A 12271-nucleotide genomic window follows, 5' to 3' on the forward strand; every position below is an offset into this window, starting at 1 on the left:
TGGCACCAAACTGAGGAGTCTGCAGCTGAGCTAGCAGCTAGCTGCATTGAGCTACGCTAATGTGAGCATGCTAACTTGCGCACAATGGCGATGCTAATGTTTAGCGGGTGTACTGTTTACCGTGCTCGGCAGCTAACGTTTGCTAATTGGCATCAAGTGCTGGAAGTGTTGGAAACTGTTTTGATCAAACTTTAAGGGGTCACCCTAATGATTATTGCTCAATCTGTTGGTATACGAATGAATACATATGTATACATCATGTAAAACTCAAGGTATCACCAAGTATCACTCATGAAAGTCTTTCCAATATCGTTTGACAATCCATGATATAGATGTTGAGTTATTTCCCTGAATAGGTTAATGGAGACGATGAACGTTTGTGCAACATTTCATCGTTATATTTCACGTTATTTGTTGGTGGACGACAGCGGTGGACTTCAGACAGGCCAACGTTGCTATACTGTACATAGAGCCATCGCGGTTCATGGCCAAATATTTTTCAATACCGCTCAGCCAGGAAAAAGTACAATCACGAGGGTCGAGATTAAAATGGAAAAAAAACTTTCTCCGATCGGGAGTCGACTCTTACAACAGCAGGTGGCAACGAGGCAGCGGCGGGAGGGAGGCGGCGTAGGAGAGCGGGAAGAGGCGAGAGCGGGGTCGCTCAGCTGAGAGGGAGGGCGAGAGTGGCATGTGGCTGCATGGTATCCTTGGGAAAGTTTGCAGCTCGCTCTCCCACTCTCTGGATCTTAGCTGGGGACAAATACCACATGGAGCTGAGAGGAAGCCCGCTGGAGTGTGCAGGGCCGTGAGCACACAGGAATGTTTCACTTCAAACGGAAAATGTTCACAGCTGTTAGTTAGGCTATCTCTCTCACTCCGTTTCTCCATCTCTATCTATCCACCTCTCCCTCGCCGTGTCAGAAGCTTGCGGCCATGCTTAGCTCAGCTCCTTGTGTGCGTGTGATAACCAGTACAAAAACGACAACAACAACGACGACACTGGGTTTCCGACCCCACATCAATCTGTCTGGAGTCTGATGAGTGTGGTTTGGCTGCCCATGTGTTGGATCTCCACAGATTTGGGGCTGTAGACTCGCAAATGAGCGCAGCCTCAATAATTCTGCTGCACACTACAATAAAAATATTTGTGTGTATCGGGACACATCTCTAACTAGAGACTAGTTAATTGCGGAGGGCTTGTCCAAATGGGGGGAAATATTTTTATTTTATTCTTTTGTCAGCGGTTCAGCTTATAGTTTAAGGGTTTACGGTTTGGGGAAGAAGTGGTTATGGTTGGGGTTACGGCAGGGGTGGGGAACCTCCGGCCTCTGAGCTGAATGCGGCCCGCAACACAATTTATGTATGCAAAATAAAAGCAACTCAGAAACATAAAAAAAAATTTTCATGACAGCAAATATATATATATATTTTTTTCGATAAGTGTCATGTACTCCAGGGCGGTCCCTTCAGACCGTACGTCAGGTCATAGTCAGGGTGAATGACACTGACAAGTTTCTCAGCAACCGTGAAGGAGAGGAAAGTAAATGGGAAATGTCTTTCCAAGAGAAATAGACAAACATTTATGGGTTCTTTTGCAAAAGTAAAACCTCTCCCATTTGCATTCAGGTTTACAGGCCTCATTCACGCAAAAAATCCCAGCAGCAGCCACTTTCCCTTGAGGGATGAAACAAGCACAGAACTCTGACTGAGCCAACCAGCAGGTGTATACGTACATTCAGACTGTATTTTTTTGCGGTTATTTATCCATGTTGGATTACAGTGGATGTGGATGTTATCCCACTCAGACTGATCCAACGTAATTGGATTCATCGACAGATCTCTGCTAGTTTGGACACAAAGTAAAGTGAAAGTTTACTAGATACAACTGTGCATTCTATTGTAATACAGTTTGAAAGTTGTTCCTTTTACAGTGACTGAGGTTGTACAGGTTTTCTTCTTCCTCATTTTCTCCTCGTTCTTGTCATCTTTACAAAATCCATTGGTTATCGGCTGATTAGCGGTATGTTTTTGAAAGACACGAGAGGAAGTGATTGGGTCAGTGGACCAAAGGGCGCAGTCAGCTGTTTCAAATTTGAGCCAGTGGGCCAACTGCAGAGGTCCTCGCTGTGTTCGCGGAGGCTATAGCACAAGAAGAACTGCAACCGCCTTGAGACGTGCTTCCAATATTTCGTCCATACCCATTTACGGCACACGGCAATGGATGAATTTCTGCGTGGAACAATGTTTGATCTGTTCTGAGATTTTAAAAAATTCCCAAGACCTACAGCCAAATAAGTAAGCAATGACTATATGCCTGACTACGGTATGAAATCAAATACAACGCTACCACTAACTATGACCTCAAGAAATTACCATAAAGTTAAACAAACCTCCGTCCGGCACAGTTTCAAGAAGTAGAAAAAGAAAAGGTTCACAAAGGAAGAATGTGTTGCAGGTTGCTGTTGTACTGGATTATGTTCAATCGTACAGGTAACTCTCATAAACTGGTACCTGGGGATATGGATGCTCAAAGCAGCGGTCAGCCCGTCAGGTGCCATCGGGTTGTTGTCGGCTCATGACACGCCGATAGTGTGTGTATTCTGTACACATCTCCATGTTATAATGCATATATTTGATTTCCCAATGCACAATGTTGATTGTGAGAATTCAACCTCCTACGTGATGGACCCCCTAAAGCCTACCTACTCCCAACTCTGTACTGGAACACACACACACACACACACACACAGAATATATATAAAGAGAGTGTGTTTATATACAACACCACCCAGCAAACCACCCACTAACTTACCCAGAGGCTTTAACCAGGTTTTTTTTTTCTCTCCCTTTTTTTCCTCTAAAAAACCACTTCCCTGCCTTTCCCCTTGCTCCAGGTGACGACACTCTCTTGGAATTCACTCCTTGTGCTGGTGCTGCTCTCAGAGAGAGAGAGACTGACTCTGTTGTTCAGATCTCTCTGTGCTCTGCAGCCACTAACCAGGACCATTTGGTGTCTCCTTTCTACACACTGCTTTCGATTTACCCCTCCTGTTCTCTCCTTTGCGTTTTCTGCTTCTTAATTTTTTTCTCCCCTCCGCTTGTTCTCCTTTCCTGTCTGGGTTTATGGCAATTTTCACGTATTTGGTTTGAAATCAGGCTCCCTGTAATCACAGGGGGGTCCACAGACTGGGGGCGGAGGGGGGCGGTGCTCTTGGGGTTGTGAAGGGGTTAATAAACTGTGTGGTGGTGGGCTGTGTGTGTGCTGAGGTTTGAGAGCATCTCTGTCATTGCGTGCATGTGCATTCAATGCACATTTGCATCTGCGTGCATCTTTGTACAGTGTGCATGACAACAAAATATAGCTGATTGTGCATCCGGTGTGTGTGTGTGTGTGTGTGTGTGTTTGTGTAAGAGAGACATGGGGGGCATGCTGCCGGGTCCTCTGGAGGCATGTGAGGGGAACATCTCCCCCTCCTTCCCTAAACCCGGCTGGCTCTAGATTGATGGGGGAGGTGTTGCCCCTGCTCACTCATCCATCACACACTTTATTTGGGTTTAGGAAAGGAAAAAGGAAAAAAGACTTCCAAATATATCAGAGTTGGGGGGCTGTTGGGGTGTGGAGGGTTGAGGAGTTGAGTAAGGGGAGGCCCCTCATCCTGCTCAGTTCTCCTCTCCTGCCCCCCCCCCCTCTCTTTCAAGCAGATGCTGAAAAAGAAGTCTTACCCCTGTGACCCCCCCCTCCCTTTCTCCAGTTCCAGCACTGATAACAAAAGACAGATAAAGCCAAATGAGGGGGGAGATTTAGTGAAGATTAGCGAGCAGGTTTGTGATTCCCACTGAGGCTTCTGTCATGTGTGAGTGTGCGTGCACATGTTTATATGCGCCCGATAAACGTGGGGTGCCAATGGCAGGTTGTGGAATAGGACGGTCCGAGGGTGGTTGGTGGTCTTTGTCTGCCATCCAGGCAGGGGCAGGGTCCGCTGTGTGCCAGGACACTGAGGCCAGATGAGGTTGCAATGCTGACAGAGGAAACAATGCATGTAGTGCCAGCCCTCGGATGCCTCCCATGGGGATGAAAAGATTTATGTAACAACCAGGGGAAAAGTAACTCCGCCTGTAAACTCAAGCTCACTTCACTCCAAAACTCTCTTTTCACTCCCTAAATCATAAATATACTATCAGGTGATAGGAAGGGGTTTTTGATTTAGACCTGGACACGTAGCAGGTCGTAGGAAAGTTGGACTTCTCAAAGGGGGGTATCAAATTTAGAAATCAGTGCTTTCTGTTATTGCTGCTTATGAGTTTGGAGGTGGTTTGTGTAGTTGATGGAAAGTAAATAAATATAGTGAGTATTTCTTTTACCCTCTGAAATTCCACATTGACCTTTCTAATTATAGTAGATGAATTAATGCATGTCTTTGAAAACACCTGCTTTCTATGATTCAAAACAACTATTTTCTCGACTTTACCAACAAGACTATACTTTCATATTGCTAGTGATGGAATTCCTTTGCAGGAAAGACACCAATTCGTGTTACTGTGCTTTCTTTCCCACCGCGATGTGAACGTTGAATTATTCACTTTGCCGTGCGGCCAAAGGAATTAAATAATTTATATTCAAAACGGGAGCTGCATTTGTTCCTGACCAAAAGCGAAGTGGGCTAAGTCCCACAGTTTTGTGATGTTAAAATATGAAAATGTAAAATTGTAGCAAAAAAGGGAGGGGGGGGGGGGGGGGGCAGGTTGGCTTATCCTTGTGGGTATGTGAGAGTGTTTGTTTCCTCTCAGAAGCTTTTCCAACTGCAGACCTCTCAGTGGATCCCCCAGAGGCCCGATTTGAATCACAAATGTCTTTCATTTCTCAATCGTTTGCAGGTTTTGGTCAGTTTAGGAATTTTCGGACCCATTAAATCCTTGTGACAATGACTTTCACCCCCAGGGCCACCACGGGGGTCCGCCCCCCTACTGACCTCTCCATTGCCGGCTAGGCCTTTCTCCAACGGCCCTGCTCCAGGGTTCTGATTGGTTCAACGTAGTATCCAAAAACCCCTCTGGGGTCAATGTCTCTTTTCTCTCTGTCTCCCTTTTCCTCCTTGCTGCCTTGTTCTGGCTCAAGTCGGGGCTTATCAAAGACAATCCAGTTCTGTCATGTGGCCAAATCATCTTGACACCCATTTAGCATGCTCATCAGAGGACAGTTATGAATATTCAAGATGGTGCCAGGGGCCAGCGAGAGGCAGAAAGGAGGAGATGGGAGTGAAGGATAATGGAGGGTATATGTCCAGGAAAGGAGGAGAATGTGTGACAAAGAGAGACAGAGGAAGATTCAATGTGTCCGTGTGACACAGAGTGAGCAGGAGAAAGTAAATCAACCAACATGATGATCGTGAAAACAAAGTTTCACATGGAATAAGACCAGAAATGTTAGTGTCAGTCAATGATAGGAATTCATAAGAAGTTGCAAATACGAAAAGATCATACAGTATTGAAAATGTTTTTTGGTAAACCTCACAGACAACCAATAATGAGAGGAAAGAGATATGATTGGAATACGATATGACACAATACGATGCGATATGATACAATGCGATGAGTTAGATTAGCTGGTCGATCAGGTCTTATCTGGGGAAATGTTTTCCTGTAATCATCCCAACCAATTAAGTGACCTAGGGGCTATAGATATAGAAAGGAATCAACACTGGGCCAAAGATTGACCTCTGGGCGACGCCGCCAGATAAGGCCATTGGAGAAGGAAGCTTCTCTGATTCATGCGGTGTGCCTGGTCTGGACCTCAAGGTTGGGAAGCAATAGTGTAGCTCACAAAGAGAACTGATCAAAATTAGGTATAATAACGGACAGCATCCTCGCATTTATCCCAAAAGGCTTTAAAATACTGAAAGATGGATGGCTGATCTCTGAAGCAATGATCTGGGGGGGACCGGGACCTGAGAACTGAATTACCTTATACCTATGTTAATTTTGACATGTTATAGTAGGTGTTATTTGTAACATTAATGACAACTGTACTTTTCATTTTTAGATGAGCCAGTTCCAGGAAGCTAACTAGCTTGTCTGAGTATCTTACTGAGACTTTTAATGACGAGTCAAACTTTTTGCCTTGAAAACGTGTCTGTAAAGTTTAGAGTGAACTATGTCTAAAGGAGGGCAAGGCACAGTCTGTAGTTTATAGCTGCTTTATGAAATAAATTGTCTACACCAGTGAAAGGACAGCTGAAAGGATTAATCACTACAATATTTGTTTATGTAACAGTAAAATATGATGAATATGGGTTGTTGTTTTTGGGTGAGACATTTTTTCTTGTCTGGTTTGTTTTATATAACTTAACAATGCATTATTTTGCAATTTTGAAGATGTCATCTCAGCTTTGGAGAAGTTATGATTAATTAAACCATTAATCAGTGAATTAAAAAATGATTGATGGGTCAATGAATTTTCCAGATGGACGTTTAAGTTTGGAGTGTGGGATAGATGGATTGTACTCTAAGTATATTCTCCAATGAATCCATAAGGGATCTACCAGAATAGAACAAAACCAAAATAGAATAGAATAGCATTCATATGTCTCGAGGACATTGAGTTCATAAGGGGGTGCATCAGGAACAATGGTTGTCTAAAGTTGTGCATTATACTTCTCAGCTGCATGGTATTGATTTGTCGCAATTTGTTGTTGAGTCTTATGGAAAACCCTTTGGCACTGCTTATGAATCACAGACTTTTTATGTCCTTGATCCTCTTGTGCTGCTGACCACTGTTTGGTTATGAATGTACTGGATCTTGTGAGAACAAGAGAACCAAGCCAGGGAGGAGAGAGTTTGTCTGAATGAGCCTGTCTGTCTCATGGACACTGATGTCAAAACCTTCTAGGATCACGTCCAAGTTGAGACAAGTGGTCATTTTGACTTGAGAATGAGGCACTGTTCCAAGCTTTGATGTTCCGGCTCTTAAAGATTGTGGATGGAGACAGTATGGGTTATCGAGGGTGATGCATCTTCATGAACTGTAGATATTTGTGAACCTTGATGGTGTTTGTGTAGTTGTTCTTTCAGCATATTTTTCCAGTTGACATAGTGTGGTTACGGCCGAATGAACGAGCTCAAGAAATTCATCGCAAATTTGTCACATTTTGCTCCTGAGATTCCTTTTTTGAAATCTGTCTCCAAGTGAGAACGGAGTTTTTCTGCGCTGAATTACTGAACAGACAGAAGTTCACACAGTCATTTGTTTCCAATTTCCTCTTCGATATAAACAGTCATCTGTTTAAGAAGACTCATTCAAAAACAAATTAATACGGAACTGACAATATTGAATCAAGGCCAATGCAGTGCACATGCGTAGAGACACGACAGATAGGGTGGTCTGGTGTTCCAGTGGCATGTGAAGGGCAGGAGAAGGGGGAACGTGCGGATACAGCAGCACTTTTACGGAAAACCTTTTTTCTGATCAAAAACCTATTGATCAAAACCCGAGTTACAATATTTTTGACCTGCTTATGCACAGAATCGATCATGTGTTAAGGGGATGACCTCGAAATTCAGGACCTCCGGCATGTGAGACTGACGGGCTAGCAAGGAGGCCAAACCCATGGGCGCTAGTGTCCCTCGCTAGCACGTCTCTTAAGTTGTCGGCGAGTGAGGTTTACACCCTGCACAGCACAGCCACCGTTTTGCATGCACAACAAAACGAGACGTGCAAGAACTAAATCCTGTGCCTTTGTGACATTCTGAAAAGCCGTGTGTTGATCAAGGCTAATGGAACTAGGATCATTTGGGTAAATCAGCAGCAATGTCATCTAATCATCTCACGAATGCGAGGTGCGGTGTCCATTTTGGATTCTATTGTTCCATCGCACTATAGACGGTTCATGTTACCTCGCTTTACTTAGCTCAAAGATTCCTATTTTAGGAATTTCATATGATGAATTGGTGAAGAAGCATTGATCACTTTAAGGGGGGGGGGGCATAGAAATAATTCAGCAGAGGTGGGGATATGTAGACCAGAAAGGGGGGAAAATCCCACGCATCCCCTTCCGGCAAATCGCACCCTGGTGTGGACGGATGGTCTAAAACAAGTCTTGCTACTGTGGTTAGCCTATTTCTTGACCTCTGAGTGTGAATGCATATGCTGTGCGATTCATGTTAACTGGACGCCTTTGAACGTCCCTTCACAACTCGGTCTACTGTATCTGACCGAGATGAATAGGGGTCAGGGCTGGGCCACCTAACCCTTCACCACAACCCCAAAACCTCTAAAAAAGATCTACTTGTGACACGCCGCGAAGAACAGTTGGGTTCATTTAGGTCTTTATGTGGAGCTGATGCGTTTATGTTTCAGCTAAAAATATTTGACCATTTGCTGTTCAGGAGTCAAGAGTGTTTTGGGCATTCTTTATTATTAGTTTGACTCATAGGCCGCCATTGGCATGTCTGTCTCACACAGCATTGTGCTTCCAGCTTGTCAACATTTTCAAAAACAGAAAAAAACAACTATTCCATATTTGGAACCTACATACAGAAAATTGCAGGTTTTAAGTAGAACCCGACCGACATAGATTTTTTATTTAGTCAAATAAATAGAAGTTGAATTAAGAAAATAAACATTTATTTTACCTAAAATGTAAACATAAATGCACATTTAAAGGCTCGTATTTAAAGGCTCCAAACATATCGGCCAACTGATATATCGTCCGGGCTCTAATTTTACTGAAGAATTGGATAGAGCAATCATCAATCATCTTTTCCTGTTTTTTCTGGTGTTTTCTTAGTGTGGAACTTTTAATTTTCATGGCATCGATTGGTCTCCTCCCCACATACGAATGTTCCATCACAACAAGTTCCCTCCCAGAAATGATATTGCAGGGGCACCATTGCTTGGACCAGTGCGGGCCAAGAGGGTTGTGATTGGTTGAAAGAAATACAAACGAAGCCAGAGTGTTTTTTGATTTTTTCCCCCCTATAGCAGATTGATGATGCATGCAGCCAAACACTGACACTGTGCTGTGGAGATTGGTCTGGATATGGAAGACTATTTAGTTATTAATAGTTTGGGCCAAACTGTTGTGTAGTTCGTGACATGCAAGGTTAAATGACAAACAACCGGAAGAGATCCTTCATGAATAGAATTTCAAAAAAAAACCTTTTCCACATATGACCCGAGCGTATGACTTATTATACACAGTTGTGTGCATCACCACACCAAAACACCAGTTTGCAACATCTGTAGGCTGTAATGTCCGTCCATGAGTCTTCCCTCTTTGATCCCTCGATTCCAGTCATGTTTCCTTCGAGGGAGCGCTGCGATTTCAGACGAGGGTGATGAGGAGGGTGTCTATCTAAAACAGTCCTGGTCCATCTGTGTCACAGGCCTTATCTGTCATTATCAGCATTTTACTGTTTTCTCTATGGGACTGCCTATACCGCCTGCTTTCCCCCTTTCCCCCCCAGCGTTGTCCCCATTGAGTCACAAAGGTCTCCAGTAAGCTGAGTCTTCGGTGACAGTGGTAGAAATGATTTTTCTTGCGTGAAGACAGAGTTGAGTCAGATCTCTTTTGGGCCAAGCAGTTTGTGACTTGCGGTTGAGTCACAAAGGTAGACTATGACACGACCGGAGGCTGTTGAAATGAAAGCAGCGGTAGTTAATTTCAGGAAGCAACAACTTTAAACACTGCAGGTTTATCATGACTTTGTGGTGAATTGCACCAGACTCTGCCAGGACGAGGAGGAAGAAAAGAACGATGGCGGTGACTGTGAGGGATTGCGTCGGGTGAACAGCAGTGGGTAATGAGCAGAGAGGTGGAGGAGGTTTTGGGGCGATAACCACATAATCAGAAGATCCCAGGATGAATCTCACCACAGCTCTTGTCAGTTAAAAGTGGGGTTTCCTGCGAACACGCGTCTGCAGCGTCGTGTAGATCTCAGTCTCTGTCGATGATAACTGTTTATTTACAGTTTTGAATTTTTCTTCTGATTTACTTTTTTTTTTTTAAACAATTGAAAGCATTAGTTTCTTAAACATGCTCTCACCAGACTTGTCTGTGTTACCAGAACTATACATCATAATGATAATATTGGGCAGATCGGGGACCAGGATGCCCTCGTTGACCCGACACACAGGCAGACAGATACTGTGTTCTGCAGCCAGACAAATGCTGCCCATCCCCGTCAGCTTGCTAGCCGGGGCAGTGAGGTAGATAATAATTGTCAGCTTGCGCTGTGCCACTGCCAATGCCATGGTGGGCTAGGGCTGTTGCGTCTGGTTGAGAGGGAGTATAGATCACTGTGGGCATCGGGAGTCTGGAGGGCTGAGGGGAAAGAGGAGGATGCCCTCTCAAGCATGCCCGGGCTCAGATGAAACACACGTACGCATAAATAAAAAAGACTAGAGGACTTTAATGAGCATATGATGAATAGATATGTGTCCCCCGGTTGTCTTCACACTATGTCTGCATTCTGAATTTGCTCTCTGTATTCTTTCATCGCAGACAATCCAGATGTGAAATCAAACGCCCGCGTTTATGAAGACGATGGGAAATGATATAATGGAAAGCAGAGAGAGGCGGAAACAAAAATCCTGCCACCCCTATTGTGGCCCCGACACGAGACCCCATATTTGGGTCCGGCTGCCTCTCGGCACACCTGAGTGACACGATAAACGTGGCTGGAGTGACCCGACGGACGTCTGAGCCGCATCGTGAGCAGCCCAAGCTTTAAAAGTAAGTCAAACGGCTTTATTCTCTCCACGTATCATGGCACAAGTCTCGATCGCACGCCCAAGTGATTGTTAACTGGTCACCAGGTCACATCCTGCCGCTGAGCAGCTCCTCTTGTCACGATAGAGGTACATGTACAAAGATACATGTACATGCATGTTTGTGTGTGTATCCCTTGCAAACCATGAGAAATGACCTGCTGCCGGACCCCACCTGATCTCCCTATACCTGCTCTGGCTTTGTCCCTGGTGTTTCAGCCTTGAGAGGAAATGAGTTTTTTTCCCGTCAGCCTGTGCAACGCAAGAAAATGTATCACTCAGATCAGTCGCAGTCGTTGAGGATAAGAGGAAAAGTGGTTTGGCATGAGAACTGTTGCAAAAGTCCCTCCATATGTATGTCACCAAAGTATTTGGTGGCCACTTAAATTGGGACCTCCTATTTAGACTGTGGGAACCGTTGGCAGTTGGCGCAACGTCAACCAATATATCGGCTCCGCGTCGTGGAACAAACAACTTTGTGTGATTGCTTTGCATCTCTACCTATAACGCAGAACCGAATGTGAACATTTAATTTCTAAGCGGTTTTACCGCTTTCAGACATCTGGAAAATTGAATGCGGACATTTTCCCCGAGTTTGCCTTTCACTCGTGAAGAACGCAGCAGGAGATTGTCCGAGTCAAACCCCTTCACACCGACAGGAACATTTCCGGAAACAATCAGTGGCATCTGTGCGGAGCATGAAGGAGGCGGGACATGGCGATTATTCCGCTGCGGAAAGCAGGGTTTATGTTTACTGTCATCAACACCAACACGGCCACTCGCTCGCTGTGAATTCTCCGGAGATTCTTTGTAGTCTCACACAAGCTCACGCCGCATTTGTGTTTCCAGATAATTTTTTAGACCCCAAAATGTGCACTGCAGCAGGGAACCAAGTATTCCCTTCATCATTGTAATATATGGTTGGTTTAAAACTGTCGGATGTTTTCCCATTCCCAACTCCTCCACATTAATGGAACAATATGTGCCAACAATAGCATCTCTGACACCGTCATTAGCACATTCCCAGGGCAGCTACTGTGGCGGTAATACGGTGTTAGAGGGGGGGAACAGTGTTGTCAGCGCTGGTGATGAAACGCATCCAAATAGCCCCCTCTGGACACGATAAATAAACTCCAGGTGTCCAAAGGAAAAGGTTCAGCTGTGGAAAACACGGGCAGCGTACGTCATGGACTCTGACACGGGAAGCAAGACCTGGGGACCCTTGTAGTTGGACGCGATGCTGAACGCGTGCAGGGCAGGAAACACGAGGACTGAATTTATAGTATATCTCTTTTTTTCCCCGCATGCACCACTAATTTTAATCTGCTCAATCAGACGTGCCAATTACGTCACATGCAGCCTCGTTCCTGCATTTTCAACACCTCTGTGTTAGAGTGTCCTACCACCCTGACACGCTGTCCGTGAGCAGACGGCATCTAGATGCGAATGGATTGCTCCCTTGTCATAGCCGAGCTCACTTCCTGTCCCCGTGGCCCCGGGGCC

At 44.9% G+C, this 12271-nt stretch overlaps 1 protein-coding gene across 1 annotated transcript in view; it reads left to right on the forward strand.

Moving 5' to 3' along the window:
* Positions 1–12271, forward strand: part of ccnd2a (cyclin D2, a) — a 149939-nt gene that overhangs the window by 47660 nt on the left and 90008 nt on the right. Inside the window, exon 2 of the mRNA XM_035643281.2 lies at positions 10503–10733. The gene's annotated coding sequence lies outside the window, so the exon portion shown is untranslated. The remainder of the gene's footprint in view (positions 1–10502; positions 10734–12271) is intronic.

The sequence above is a fragment of the Scophthalmus maximus genome, chromosome 7, assembly GCF_022379125.1.
Source record: "Scophthalmus maximus strain ysfricsl-2021 chromosome 7, ASM2237912v1, whole genome shotgun sequence".
NCBI lineage: Eukaryota > Metazoa > Chordata > Actinopteri > Pleuronectiformes > Scophthalmidae > Scophthalmus > Scophthalmus maximus.